General features: G+C 41.6%; 1 protein-coding gene across 3 annotated transcripts in view; it reads right to left on the reverse strand.

The window, feature by feature from the left end:
* ppp2r3a (protein phosphatase 2, regulatory subunit B'', alpha) overlaps positions 1 to 16,389 on the reverse strand; it is a 53,887-nt gene that overhangs the window by 37,297 nt on the left and 201 nt on the right. The window contains exon 1 of one of the 3 annotated variants that reach the window (XM_020616619.1): positions 16,210 to 16,280. The exons of the other annotated variants lie outside the window; for them this stretch is intronic. The gene's annotated coding sequence lies outside the window, so the exon portion shown is untranslated. Of the gene's footprint in view, positions 1 to 16,209; positions 16,281 to 16,389 lie in introns of those variants that run through there. 3 annotated transcript variants of the gene reach the window in all.

Raw genomic sequence — 16,389 nt, forward strand, 5'->3', positions numbered from 1 at the left:
CAATACCTTACCCCCCACCGTGAATCACACCCCCTTTTGGGATCTTAAAAGACAAATACTGATACAACTTCTCCATTTCCCTCCTCCTCTTCTTTGTGTACTCATGTTTCACATTTTATCTGTTTAAGACATCAGCACACACCAGGAGGGTTTACATTAATTTACCCATGAACCCTCAGTGTAAAGCAAGCCAAGCTCACACAGGCTCTGGTTGGGATGTGGGTTTAGCTGAGCATGTGGCTGCAGCTAAGCCTGGGGTTGAGGTCTAGACTTTCTTAATGAGAAGCAGCCCTCTGGTCCAGCACACCGCAGCCGAAGTCTAGCATATAACACACACACACACACACACACACACACACACACACACAAGTCCGCTTAGTTCTGTCCATGCAAATATTCACAAAGACATACATACATAGTAACAGTGACTTTGATAAAGTGCTCTGAGCTGTGCTGCATTTGGGCAATACTCAAATTTATGGTGCGTCACCATACAGGATTTAGCCAAGTGTTTGCTAAGTAGTGCAGAAAGTAAAAGTAAAGACAGAATGAACAAAAAAAGATTTTAAAAAAGCAGAATAAAACACAGGTAAAAGCTAAATATAATAGGGCATAATGAAAAGAGCATGTTTGTCTAACCACGTTAGAAAACTGGGTTTGGTCACACCAAAGATTCAAAGTAAACATAAGAAGAACAGGAGAGGCAGAGAGCAGCTTCCAAATATACGTAGCTGCAAGCTGTATTTACACGTCTACAATGTGCACATTTGTAATATGGCAGCACAATGGCAAAGATTTACTACATGACCTAACTCGAGTATGGCTCATTAGACTGTAATAATGTCAAACCAGGACTTAACAAAGAGCTGAGGAAAGGGGCTACCTGTCATCTGTCTCGCTCTCTCTCTCTCTCTCACACACACACAGTGATTTGCACACACACATATACACACACACAGAATTTCTTGACAGGCTGCCCAGTCTTACAGGACAAACCTTACAAAGTAGAGCAAACACAGTAATCTCATGTGAGACCATCTTGTATATGAGGAAAGAATCTACCCAAGGGCAACATATTTTCTCTCTCACACACACACACACACACACACACATTGTTCCTGTTTTTTCTGTCACCTGGAGGCTAAGGAAAACAACAAAACCTCTAGTTACAGGGCAGTATGTCACAGACAATGGCTGCTGCATGTATGACTCACCTTCTCTCTCTCTCTCTCTCTCTCACACACACACACACACACACTCCCTTGCGTTGGGCTCAGAAAAGAACATTCCCTCATTATTACAGCACAGCAGAAGTTCAAAGGAAGAGTGGGACTGTTGTGTTGTTAGTATGGGTTTAACCAGCTGCAAGCCTGGACCATCACGCTGACTGCTGTCACAGTTTACCATAGTAACACACTGACCAAGAGTCCAGCGAGTCACACACACAGTCACACTGACGTCAATTATAATCTGGGTCATCAGTAAGTTCCCATGTAGAGTCAAGAACTTTATTATTTATACAGTATATATTTTATTTAAGTAATGCGCTGTTCAAGTGATATGAGAAAGCAGTGACAACACAACTTGTATTCAGGTCATCAATCACTACTTGCCTTACCCTCACCTTAACCTTAAACCAAGTCATCGCTCTAAAATTGGGGGGACTTGCTTTTTGTCTGACTCAAATCCCTCATGCATTTGGTATGACATCATGTTGTAAACTGTTGGGATGTGTCACTGGCAAATATCTCAGATTTTCAGGTGTGTGTGTGTGTGTGTGTGCATAATCCCATAAAGGTTAAGAAGGCAGTAAATTCTGTACGTCCAGTAGCTGTGTGGGTGTCTTTCTTCTTACCATTAGCTGGCAGTAAATCCTATAAATGTAAATATCTGTGTGTGTGTGTTTCCATACAACATGAGGTCGTGAGCACTATGATTCCAAATTTTCCAGTCAGTGCTACTGAGCTCCTGGCACACAGGGCAGGCAGACACACTGCCATTCTGTCATATACCGCCAAGTCCTCCATGACCATGCCTCACATCTGTTTGCTGTTTCACACACAAACACACACACATACTATATGTACTGTACGATGCATTCAATCACACACTGCCGCTTACACTTGCATGGCTCAGAGAGGTCTGCAAATCCCACACAAACCACCCACTCAACTGCACAAGTTCAAGAGTGTGTATGCTTTGCAATTTATTCACGGATAAATTACAGTAAGTTTAAAAATAAAATAACACTTGAATGCTTGAAAAGAGGCATCATCTTCACAATCAAGTATGTGAGGTCTTATTTTCTGAAAAAGACAGTCACTAAGGCTTAGCGATAATGTTTTCCTTCATTCTCTACTGGTCTCCTCCATCAAACCAGCCAATTAGCACAGATGAAACCACATTTTTAATACTGATAGCCCAATGTACTAAAAAAAATAATCCTGTATACTACAATTTAAGTTCTCAGAAAACAGAGAGCGACAAGTCATAGTTATTCACTCAACTGTCTACAGGTCATAATGACATTAATGGCATTTTCACATCAACATCTTGAGATGTAATTCCCTACCACTGGAAATGCACACAAACACACTCCTGATCCCCGAGGATTTGGCTGCAGCAGCAGCGACTCTGTGACTATTTTGGCTTTTGAAGTCAGGAATAAATTTCTGGGAGACCACTTTCGACCCTCACCATCTCCACACCTCAGTCTAAAGAGCAGCTTCCAGAAACCCCTCATTATAAAGTCAGGAGAGGAGCTTGTACTTATAATGATCCATTTAAAAAAAGCTTTGGGTCTCTGTGTCAACTTAAGTCCAGAGGCTGCATCTCCTTTTGGGAAAAACTCACTCATTTCAAAGGCAAGTCCAAGACGTCACAAGCTTCCCATCATCTCAGCTCTTTTTTCCAGTGACACACTGAACTGTTTTAGATTAAGGCTCCGGGTTTTAGCAGAGGAGAACCTGGCGTTTAAAGAAGTCCATCATGCTTAGAGAGAGAGAAATTAGGAAGGAGAGACTGGTATTTTGAGAAGAAAAATCCTCCAGACTTGGAGTCAAAACACTTTTTCACACTTTTGTCTTTTTGCACATCCACATGGACATATGACTAAGCCAGAGGCAGGAAGAAAAAAAAAAGGCATAAGTAAACATTTGTCATCTCTTCACCTTCACAAAAGCTTGTCTCTGTTTAGAGAATGGCTTCTGTTTTGTCTCTTCCAATTTGCACTTCTTTATCATCATGACCAAAAGGCAGATTCCTACAGATGGGTGAAAACAAAGGCCGAACACTTTAAGGGTTTATTACAACATGTCTTATGAGAAAACAGCCTGACAGTGCTTTAGGGTGTGATAGGTGTATGTTACATCCATAGGAGGAGGAGGAAAAGGAGGGCATTCAGAGGGCGGCGTTGGCATCCAAAGGTATTAAGCCTATATATATAAGTCCTGAGGCCTGGAGGTGGAGTACCCTGCATTCCCCTGATTCAGCCTAAATGGTGGACACCTTAGATACCGTCCCTCACTGTCACTGTCTCTTTCACTCATAACAACCTGCCTCGCCTCAGGGGCAATCTTAACAGCTCCTGTCTGCACCTCTTTTTCCTTTTGCCCCTTTATTTCAACGTATGCCAGAAAGTGTGCCAAACCCCGTATCTTTTCAGGATGTAACAGAAACAAGCTGAGACATCGGTGATGACTGTCGCTTCATGTGGATGGTCAGTATTTTGATCATTAAGTAAAAGCTAAATAGTTGCATCAACGTTTAAAACTGCACTCACCAGGATTTAGCACAAATTTGGATAAGTCACGTAAAACATTGTCTAAGTGTTGCCCCGTGCTGTACTAGTTGTACTGCACTTGTTTTCTCCAACCAGCAGGTAAAAACCCCAAAGGACTTTCCTTTGTAATCTGCTTGTCATATTTGCTTGAAAAATGAGTGAAACAATTAATAGATCAACTAAATAGTTTACATTCTGCTATTTTACATACATGTGTTCTATTTTGATAACTAACTATGGAATATTATAGCGTTATTTCTAAAAATAAAAAATGAAATGAAAACAAATTAGCAAGAAGACCTTTCAAATTAAAGCAGATGAGACAGGTTTGATACAAAACAATTTTTTAAAATTTTCTCTTATCAACTTTCACACCTGAAATATGGCAATATGGAATTTAGATGTTGCTTGTGCTACTGAGCACCAGAAACACTTTTTCCATTCACTGTAAATCAGCGGTTCGCTGCCAGGAGGTCGGGACCCCCACAGTGGCTCGCACAGTAAATCAAATGGGGTCATAACATGCTTAACAGGCTAGAAAAGCAAACATTATCTTTCTATACTGATTGCAACCAGTAGGTTATGAGGGGGGAGCTGGGACATACTGGAGAATATAATCAGTTCCCTGAAAAAAAAAGTATTACATCTTTATAATGTGGTGTATTGTTCATAAACACACTGCCAGAGAAGGAAGCAACAATATTAAATAAGGAACTGAATCACCAACTAAATACTGATGATGGAGAGATGACGGAGGTGAAGTTTCTTGGCTCCAATCCACGTCTCTGAACTTCAGCTTCCATTAGTTTGGATGTGTTTATGTGTGTGTGTTCATGCACTACCTGATCTTCAGGTCACGTGAACATAAGCAGGCATCTGTCCGAGTGACAACACAAGGAGTTTTGACATTATAATGATACCAACTTTTCACCCACCAGTAAAGGTTAGTGTCTGTGAGTATCTGGGAACACAAGCAGGAACTTTTTTCTGTGTGTGTGTGTGTGTGTGTGTGTGTGTGTGTGTGTGTGTGTGTTTGCATGTTTTGGCCCTGGAACTGTGGGAGTATGTTTATCATCGACGGCAGCATAGTCCCAGCTGTCCCCTGGGACCGGACCTGAACACTGAAAGCCACTCTGGTTCCCATGAGCACTCAGCCCATGTAGCTTGTCACTGGATTGTGTTGGTTTCTATTGTGAAACTCTATACAGTGTTACTACAAATACACCAGTAAATCACTGGTTAATCACAACCTTACCATGAAGAAATTACAGTGTAATTGCACACCCTGCCACATCAGTGTAGTCAACACGTAGTTCTATGTTTCTGTGATGAATGCTTTAAGACTCAGTCTTTAATCTGGATGCGATCAAAAGTACAGACTGGGAAAGTTAAAGCTTGGGATTGTTTCATTTTTTTCTAATTGTTGCTAATTTTACCTTGTAGTATGTTTCATTCTACAGTACACTCACCGCTTCTTCTAAATATAACTTGACTATCTATTTATACTCAGCTCTTATTCATCTCTGAGTAGAGTTACGGGTGTATTATGAAAGACAAACAAACCAGTGCCTTCCTATTTGCATTTTCTGACTTAATATAATACATTTTATTTATTTACTCTGAGTGTGTGGCTGGAGATATGTGCCGATATTAGGCAGGAATAACAGGAAAACATAAATCATCTAAAGAAATGAAGAATGCATGCCCTTACAATACCAAAAATCATTAAGAAAATTTTTAAAAACTATGAAAAATAGCTGACTTAATGCTGGTGTGACATGGGAAGATATTAGATAACAAAGAGAACGAGTGATAGAGCAAAACAAAAGAGAACAGAATAAAGTTACTCCATGATCAAATTTAGAAGTAAAACAATTCCAGAACTAATCAAGAGATTTGTCGGTGAAGAGAGAAACTCTCCTGCTGATAAACTTCAATAGATTAGTAACAAACTAGTTCAAATCTTTAAGCCTTCCTGTCCTTCAAAGGTAGGAGTACAATCATTTCCAACAGCAAAAGCCCCAGCATGTCAGTAATTAACACAAAAATACAAATTTAAGGTTAAGTTTTTCTTTTGTAGATGCAGCAATGCAAATCAAAATTCTTTCTGTCTCTGGCAATAAAAGAAATTTGCATTTTAGTGAAACGAAATGTAATTTAAAGACGCTAAAACAGGCAAAAGAGAACTTCTGTATCCAATCAGTATTCATTAACATGAGATACAACTCAGAATTGGCAACATCCTTTCCATCCAAAGTGAGATGGTGTCAGCATTTAACATACAAAGTTCCAGCTTCCAGAATTTGATGCTTTTTACTTGACATATATGAGAGTAAACTGAAAAGCCTCAGGTTTTGTACTGTTGGAAAAACAGACAAGCAGTACATCATCTTAGACTTTGGGAAACTGAACTGTTTTTGCAAAAGAAAGGAAAACGGAAAGTAAAGGGGGAAAAAGAGGGAGGAAAGAAAGACGCTGAAGACTGAGCATGCAGGTGATGTGGCCACAGCTGCAGCCACACAGCAAGCTGTTTTTGATTCACTGCAGTTCAAAGCTCAGGAGAATTGCTTCACTGATGAAAGAACACCAGTGATATCAAACGACCACATCTCAGCTCTCCCAAGCAAGGGGGCACTGACACCCACACACTCACAATTACACAATAAAATACTGAGGACTCGCTGGTGTTTAACCCCTGGGGGCCTCTGCTTGGGCAGACGAGAACTCAGAGGAAGAAGATATGGGAGGGAAGAGAAGGAAAAGTGCTGTAAGGGTTGTCTGAACAGATCAGAAGATGCTGTAGATGAGGAAGATTCAGAAGATGAAGAAAGAAAAAAGAAATGGGGTTAAAGGTAGAATAAGGGAAAGCAAAAGAGAGAGAGAGAGAGAGAGAGACAAAATCTGTGAAAACGACCTAAATCCTGCTTCCAGAAGAGCAAAACAGCTTGAAGGAGTGGCAAGAGGAGCTATGTTTCCACCCAGATGTCAAGGGAATTTTGAGTAAACTCAAAATGTCAGAAAAAAAGGCTAAATACCTCATTCCCAACAGCTGGGCTTAAGCATCTAAACAGGCTTCCTGAGTGTAAAAGAAAAAACATTAACAAGGAAAGTGGAAGGAAACAAGCTGTTAATGCATTTTGCTGTTAGCAAAAGCTGCTCATATTTCATTCTTTTGTCCAAAAAGCACTAATCAAACAAATCACATATTTAAACACTAATGCACATATAGATACAAATACAGCAAAAAAAAAAGAAAGAGTACACATGCAACAGGTGCTGGGAGGTTTTTGAAAGAGGCTGACAGACAACATTTCAAGACATTTCTGGGCTCTTCTACAATGGAAATGAAGCACCGGACCGGTCGTGCCAAACCCAAATAATTTTTAAACTGAATCCACTTAAAGTTGGGAAAATGGCTTGTAAGATTTTATCAAAATTGTAGCCTTTCTTTAACTCAGCAGAGACCGGGAAATGTATCTCTGATATCTCTCCAGCACATAGGACGCAGAGAGAGAGGGGAAAAGAAACCCTTGTTTGAGGGTTTTTTAGGTCTCAGCTCTCAGCACAACTCGGCTCCAAATACCAGTTGAAGTTACTCTCATCTGTCTGATGTCTGTCTGTCTCACAGACAGGATCTATCGCGGTCTGTAGCCATGGAAACCACAAGGCTGTGGTGCTGACAGTCATAGGAAGTGATGGAATATGATAAAGATGCCACACACAGATGGAAAACCACCTTCCCATGATCAAAAAAGGGAAAGGCCACACCACTGGTGTCCTTGAGAGTCCTGCTTCACACTTACACCTCTCTTCAGTTAGCAAAGCAACAACAGGATTGATTCAAGTTCAACGAGTTGCTCAAGGGCAACCTGACCTGCTTACGTTATGGCTATTTACTCTCCCAGCCCAGACATTCCCTGCCTTTCTCAGACCAGCAGCCTTATAGTTATGTGCACACACCAGTAGCTACAGCCACCCAACATACAGCCTCTTCCCAGGAGCTCCAGGCCACAAAAACCATTCACTGAGGCCTCCTTGGTCAATAAACAATCGTACCATGTTGTATGCTACATAAGGCTGAATCCATGTTAAAGCCCTAATCTTCATGTCACATCACTGCAGACAACCTCATGGAGCAGAAATGCTGTGAAAATAGGGTGGTGTCGAGAACAAAGACGCTCGGTACTTTATTACGGACATGATCAGTCACGCCCAAATTGTTACAGGCCTATCTGGAGATAGATGGATAATTTGGATTAGGTCCACCGGGTTGGGCAGAGAACAGATGATAGAGTGAAGACTGCAAAGAGGAAGGTGAGCCAGAAAGGAAAAAGAGAAACTTTTGTCCTAAAACGGAGGCAACCCTATCTCCTAGAAATTACTCTGATATCTTACTCAGCTGCTCTTTCCAATTCTGTTATGGTGGCAAATGTAATCAGTGACTAGATTATGACTGCAGGCAATGTTTGTTTGAGTGAATGAGGCGCTACATGTATGCACTGTGAACGCCTTTTTAAACCAGACCACAACCTTAACCTAATCTTAACCAAGTGGCTGCCGGTGACTAGATCTAATCACAAAAAAAGTTTAATAATGCTGTACGAGCGCACATCATTGCACGAGGGGTTGCACTGCTCCCAGTTGAAAGAGATGCAAACACATTGTAAACACAGAAACATATGTATGTCCCGTAAACTCTTTCCTACCTATCATCAAATTGACCAAATGAGCAACTAAAGGAGAAAAATACAGAGCAGATCCATTTCATGAGGAAGGTTTGGGATGCAATTATCTCTGCAGCACTGAACTCCATTGTGCTGTAGAGCAGTTACACAACTCACATACCCAAGCACACACAGTGGTCAGACTGGCAGGCAGGAGGGAAGCTTGAGTGGTGCTGGGATCTGACCAGCTCACCGTAGACTGGCTGCCAAACAACCCACTACATACACACACACAAGTGCATCCATGTGAGTTTGACCTTGGTTTCGTGTGTGCACAGCAGGCCTGCATTTCCATATATACACAACGTATGTCTCTGTGTGAGCGACTGTGTTACAGTGTCCTTGAAGTGTGTATGTACAGGAGTAGGAAGCTAAAGACAGAGTATAAGCAGTGCAGGGACACCCTTGGCTTGTGTTTACTGATCGAGATAAAGGCTGTCATTCCTCTCTCACCATCAACCTACTTCTTCCTCCAGCCAACCAGAAAGAGGGAGAGATCCACTTAAGCCTTGGCAATGTCAGAGCGATCTTATCTTCCCAATAAAGCTTCTTGAAAGGATTTAAATTAACCTGAGAGAGGACAAAAAAACAAGAGAGGGCACACTGGTGCTATAAAGCTATCCCCCCCCCCCACCCCCAAGAGAAACTACTGCCCTCCACCTCTCATTTTCCTCTTCTTCTTCTTCTCAAACCTCACATGTCAATGTGCTCACAGAAATGCAAAACTTTCAGTCTGCCCTGGGATGCTGGCTGGCATAACAAATAGGAGCAAAGCCTGAAATGGTCTCTACCCTTATTTTCCATGCTGTACTGGAGGTATTTCTGTGGTAAAACTAATTCCCAATGTTGGATGAAATATTTTACCCACATCTCTGTCTTTCTACTTCCCTCTCTCCCTGAGTTCTACTGGATTACCGTCAGCCTTTCTGTGCCGTCCTTCGCTTCTCCTCGCTCCTCCCTCCTGCACTGTCTCGCCTTTCCTCTATCTTTTTCCCCCTCCGTCTTTCTCCATCTGTGGTAGGCAGTAAGACGCACGGTCTACCCACACTGACCATGAAAGAGCAGCCCTCTGACTTTGTCATTTAGTTAACCTGAATGTTATACAGTTCAGGATATTGCAGGGCATCCCACTACCTCAGCATTCAGACATACACACCGTCTACTCATGATGCCACAGGTTTGGATTCATCTCATGACTGCTCTTGAAAGTTGTCCTGCACATTGCGTGCACTTTTTTAATCTCTGGATTCTGTTTTCCAGTTTTTTTACCCAAGGAATTATTTGCACACATTTACACCTTGTACAACTGCAAACACAGTGGCTTTACACAATCAGAAATGCTATTAAACACAGTTTAATGCAGCACAGACTTCATCTGCTTCCACTGTGAGAGAATGTGACAAAGGAGAGATGTAATGAAAAAAAGCAGCAGGAGTAAAAGGAGCATTAAAAGGAGTGCTAAAATATTTTTAACTTCAGATCCATTCATGTCACGAAGCAAGGCCAGACAGAACCACAACACCATGACTATGAATGGTACTGTTAGTTACTTCTTTCTTTCCCATCTTCTTTCTTTCTCTCTTGGCAAGTGCCCTGCCACTGGGGGAATGCCTGGTTCAGATTCTCCTGTGTGTGTGTGTGTGCGTGCAGAATCTGGACAAAGAGAGCCAGTGTGGACAACAAAAAACAATCAACCACTCAATGGATAGCTATTAACTCGCTGCACACACACGCACACAAACACATGAATTCCAGAGTCCACAGGCAAGAAGCAGCGACATTCAGACCCAACCGACCAATCGGCTGACCAGCCAGCCAACGAGCAGCAGACTGCGTCAGGAAATCTGTGAATCAAAGTGACCGGCTCCTCAACCCTGTCTCACTAATCTTCACCCTCTCCCTCCTCCTCCTGTCATTCTCTCCTTCCGCATTTTTCCCAGGGTGGATCTCTCAATGGTTAAAGGTGGGGAGAAGAGGCCATCAGGCACAGTCCAGCTCCCACACACTCGTGTATGAATTACCCCATTGTAGGCTGGGTCCGATTCCTAACTCTGGTGTTTTGGAACTCTGTGTGCATGGGATTTATTTATTTATTTATTAGCCCTTGTTAAAAATGGCACGGGCTACAAAGGGAAGAGGTGATCCGTAATGAATATATGTTAATGTTTATCCCTCCAGATAATTGCTCCAATTCACATCTCAGAGAACTAATAAATGATAACTGTTGGTCTGTTTGCAGCCTGTCCAGGCCATCTGTATTTGCTGCATACAGTTCATACAATACATGATATTAATGTTTTCCTAATATGCGCTTTCAAAGGAAACAGATACAGGTGTCCTAACTCATGGAAATCATTTCATCATCTTCCTTAAAGTCCTACTGAGCCTAGTTTTAAAAACTGTTGTGTAACTGTGTGAATTTATATTAGATTGTTTACTGTAGGTAGAGGTAGGCTCATGTATATGTGTCTTTGGGCAAAAAAAAAACTGAACTGTCTGATCATCTTACTCTTACTTAATTTCCTTTTGGGATTTCAGAAGTTGCTTTAATGTGTACAGTGTTATCAGAACTGAGAGAAACAACAGCTGCAACTTTCTGTGTCGAGTTTAGATGTGGTCCTAAAAGCACAAAAACATTTGGTTCAAAAAAATGCTTTTAACTTCTGCTGTGGTTCTGACTGTTTAAGCAACTGTTATATCAATGTAAAGGAAAATCTATGAAGTGTCTCTTCAGTCCCCTCACCCCCCCAGGCTTTGAATGTCTAGGTCTTCTCTGCATCACTCTCTCTTTCAAAAGACAACATGAGGTGTTGACCAACTGTCTGCCTCCACTGAGAATAACTCAGTTCAAGGTGGCTCCCTTTTTCTATCCTGTATTGACTTACATACCTTCCTCTGCTGCTAAATGGGCTACGTGATACGAAGCTTACCAGTATATCTTAAAAAAAAAAAAAAAACATCAGACAAATAAGCTGGAAACCTATTTTGACTGGCACCTGATGGTTAAAGTCCGTGATAAACAAAGACAGCATGCATCTAACTTCAGCTCACTGAGATGCAGCCCTCTGTGCCCCTCCAACCACACTTCTCACTATCACACGTTCACTGTTGCATCTTTAGCCTGTAGCAGACGGCAGTGTTACATGGAATATGAGACGACCACCCACACACTCACACACATATGCTGCTGGGAAATGCGAATGACTGTGTCACTAAAAGTGCCATGAAGACGGTCAATACAATAGTGCCTTGTCCTGCCCTGATGAGTAACTCACAGCCTTGGTGTGTGTGTGTGTGTGTGTGTGTGTGTGCACAACTACAGACAGCCGAGCACGTCAGAGAGCTACTTAAATCACACTCTAAATCCATTAGAAACCATAAATGTGAGAAGTCCTATAGTCGTCAGTGGCAAGTCTAACGCTGGCTTGATTACAGACGCACCACACCCATACACACAGTCAGACACACACACAAACACACAGGGTTTGGGTGTGGGCATGAGGCAACTCATAATTACACATGCGAAAATGAAACAATTGGATTATCTTTATGTGCATCTCTCCTTCTGTGTCTTTTTACTCCCTTTACATAAGACACATCTTACATGCACAACAAACTTACTTGCATGTAGTAATTGCCTGACAAAGACTAATACACAAATTCAGGGAGTTGCCCTGACTTAACCAAACAGGTGTGTGTGTCTATCCATTTTAGTTCAAACCGTTTCTACCTCTGTCATTTTGCTATCATGCTATTCTGCTTCATTGACCGCACTCCCGTTGTAGAATTCACAGATTTATAACAACTGCATCATAGTTTATTGTTTACTTTCTGTTTTGATGTTGTCAATTAGCTTTTTTCTGTTTATTGTAGGAAGCAGTTTGGTCAACCAGGTGTTGTTGTAAAGTGCTATATAAAGACATTTTTAACTGTGTTATTTTCACTATTAGGATACTTGTTGTACAGATAGAGGTCAATAAGGACAGATGGACACAATAAAGGCCAACCAAATATGTACCACAGAAGCTGTCCATGATGCCAAACAGGCAGAAAGGGTGAGCAGAGCAACACATGCATTGGATCTGCATTATTAAAGTGGCACTCACTGCCCAACAGTAACCTCATCTTTCCTTCCAGTGTGCTGTTGATGTTTTGAAAGGGCTTAAAGGGCTTTTCCAACCTGTCCAGCCTACTATATGGCACCAACTCCATGCAGGGCTCCTCAGCTTTGATAAGGAAAAATTCTCCAACTTTAACAGGAGAAATAGAAGAAACCTGTGAGAAGGCATCAGGGAGCAGACATGCTCCTGGACATCTAAACATCATAAACAAACATATATCATAAAAAAATCTAATATCAAATACCAGAACCATTTGTTGTCATTTTGACATGGATAATCGAAAATTAAGCTATTTATAATCTGATGCTTTGGAAACAAGAGCTGTTGTATTAAATGCCAAAAACTGATATGAATAGAACTGAAGTAACCGGGAGTGAAGCAAGACGTTGTTAGTCTACGATTTGTGACTCAACCCACTGATCCAACCCACATCTGTCTGCTGTAAACCACCACAACCACAGTCATTACTCCATTACATCAAGGCACTCCCAGTGTATTCCAATGGGATACTGTTGCTAGGCGCCAACTCTTCTTTTACACCTATGTGAGAAATAAAACCCAGATTACACTCATATATCCACAAAGTTTGGGAACAACAAGCGCATGTGAAAAGAAGCACATCTGTGAGGGACTGTGAAAAACCATGGCTCACATAAATACAGTTTCAGACTCCGTTGCCCATCCGCCCACCAATCCACCCACAGACCATCCATCCGAGATGGGAAGCAACAGACCACAGAGCAACTGATCAGTCAACTTCTCTGGAAGTTAAAACACATAAAACAACCTCCTCCACAACGTGTAGATGAAAGGAAAGGAGACAAGAGAAACTGAGCCTGGAACAAGAAGAGTAATGGTGTAAAAAGTGGAAAATAAAGGGTGCAATTACTCAGATCAGTCATTTAAAATAAATACACTGGTGTCGGTCGCTCTTGAGTAATGGATAATGATAGGACAAACCAGCATCTTTTGACATAGTGTCACCATTTTGGTACAGTATCGAGAACGACGACTCCAGCTCATACTGTATGAGATGATAAGGGCTGAAATGACTTGATACAAAAGGAAAACCACAGCCACCTCTGGCACTTCCACTAGCGGAAGAATGCAAACTCCATGACATCGCTCTGTCTCCTAAAGTGTGAATTTACTAATTTTCCCCCTGTGGGTTGAAACTTGTGGATAAGTTTACACATGGAGTGTATGCCTGGCCCCGGGCTAGTTTAACATCATGTTTCACACAAGCATTCTCCTGCATCAGTGCATGCACACAGCCATGAAACCATGAGACCTGAGACACCTAGCTGGGCAACAAATGACTCTTTTCAACATTACTTAACCTCTCAGTTAATCAATTAATCTGGTAACGACTAAAATGTCAGAAAGCTGCAAATATGCCTGGCACATATTCCCAGATCACAAGCTGATGTCTTCAAATTGCTTGTTCAAAAGCCCAAAATATTCTATTTAGGGCTCAGTTAACCTGCCAATTATTTTCTTGATTAACCACCTAACTGCTTGGTCTGTAAATCATTAAAATCTTCTAGGTGACATCTTCCAAAGTCTCGCTAGGTCTGAGCCACAGTCCATAGATTTAGATAGATATTTTACTATAATGAAGGACAAAATAATGACTAAATACTTTCTGCATACTTTCAATTGTTTGATCAACTAATCAATTAGTTGCTGCTGTTCTTAAGCAGATCAATATAAAAAAAAAAACTGTCACTGTCAGTGATCCTTCTTATGTACTTAACTGGCTCACAGACTGAACTATGGACACCAAGTACAAAATTGCCTCATTTAATAATATTTGCTACAGTTGTAATTCTGTCATTCAGACTGTTTCCTCACACCCTCTCCGATGTTTCCTTTCCCGTTCAGTTCCATCGCTAAGAGTCATAGTTTCAACCACTTTCATTCAATGAGGTCCACCGATTTTACACTGGAAACAAATTACAGGTAAAAGTTTAAAAAACGCTGTTCCAGGGTCACATTTGTAAGAATTACCTGCTTTTCTTTGACTTTTATAAGATTGTGATGTTTCACTATTATTTCATATTTCAGACTGAGCAATTAATCAAGAAAAAATAAATCCTCCTTCTGGAGAAGCTGGAGTCTGAGAGTCATGTTTGTTTGTTGTTGTTGTTTTTGATTATCGTGGTGGTGTTGGTGTCTGTAGGTATGTGTGTTAGGATGTGTGTATGCCAGGATGCTGATGCTCTCTCTCTTTCTCTCTCTCTCTCTCTCTCTCACACACACACACACACACACAAACTTCCACATTCCTCACATTTCATCCAGAGCCGTCTTTGTAGCCTTCCAAGAGTCAGTGTGTCCAGCCAGGCTCAAGTTACAGGAGACAAGATCCTCTCTCTCACACACACACACACACACACACACACACACGTTTAAGCAGCCATCATCTCAGAGGTACATCACCTGAACAGGCCAGGCAGTAACAAGAGAGCAATGGTTTGTTGCTCTTACACATCCTGTCTGACTCATTCCCGTCACTCTGCACTGTCTGCAAGAGCATTAGGATGCAGAACACTAGATGCGAAGCCAAGGGCACTTTGCCCTTGAGCAAGACATCCCTCCCCTACCTGTGACTGATGACTACTGTGTTAAGAAGAAGACGATACAACAAAATAATGATGAGGAGCAGCGACTCAACGACTCAACAGCAATCCGACAAACACCTGTAAAACTGACTAAATCCAGCTCCAAGAGCAGATCGAACAAAGCAGAGGTCAAGTGATTCAGACTTAGCTGGACTGGATGAAACTGAGATTAACTACTGAAAACGCATGCACATGTACAGTAGAAGAGACATATCAGAGTCGGCATCAAGAACACGTTCTATCTTGAGTGCACAAACGTCTCAGCTGCTATAGTCCATCTATTTCATGGTAACATGCTACTTCAGCGTTTATGAAATCCCAGCACTGAGGTCATTATGAGTCATCTTTTAAAGAAAAGTCATTAAACTGACTGAAGACACTGCTCAAAGTGTATGTGTCACATCTATTCTAGGAGAATTCCAGAGGGGAGACTCTGTGACTGACCCCCACCTCATAGGATCTGACAGGATATCACCACTGTTCCCAGACACACACACACACACACACACACTTCCTATTTTTGGTGTTTTTAAATATCATTTAATGCATTTCTTCACCTTGCACTTTGAATTGTTTCTGTTTTTAAAACCTTTCCTGATTCAATGCATTGACCAAACTGTGCTTTAAAGTCAAATATCAGGCTCTTAGACTAATGGGGTGCTGGATGCAGCAAAAGTGCACTCTTATTGATAACTTTAATGTCCATTTACAACAAGTGTTTTCTGCTTTCTGTGCACAGTATCCTCTTGGATGAGAGGTTAAACGTCCTCGACCTAGAAATCTAGTCCAGTTTATTTATTCTAAGTTTTTTTTCAGCTTACTATGACCTGGATGACTGAGAATCTGCACAGACATGTGCACAGTATCAAACCAAAACTCCCCGTACTTGAGTCTGTATTTTCTTTATACTAGTGAAACACAAAACTACATTTTTTCCCATTTAAGAAGATTTCACTCACATGGGATGTGGCTATTTTTTGCAGTGTGCAGGTTGCCCCAGTCAATGATCCGCCACAGTCTGCGCGTCCAGTCTCTAAACTTCCTTTGACACAACAGGACCCCCACCCCCTATGTGAAAGCGCACGCGCGTACACGCGCGCGCAAACAGAAATACTTCCATAAACACGCCCTCGTTACCA

The sequence above is a fragment of the Monopterus albus genome, unplaced genomic scaffold, assembly GCF_001952655.1.
Source record: "Monopterus albus unplaced genomic scaffold, M_albus_1.0 scaffold176.1, whole genome shotgun sequence".
In the NCBI taxonomy this organism is placed as follows: Eukaryota; Metazoa; Chordata; class Actinopteri; order Synbranchiformes; family Synbranchidae; genus Monopterus; species Monopterus albus.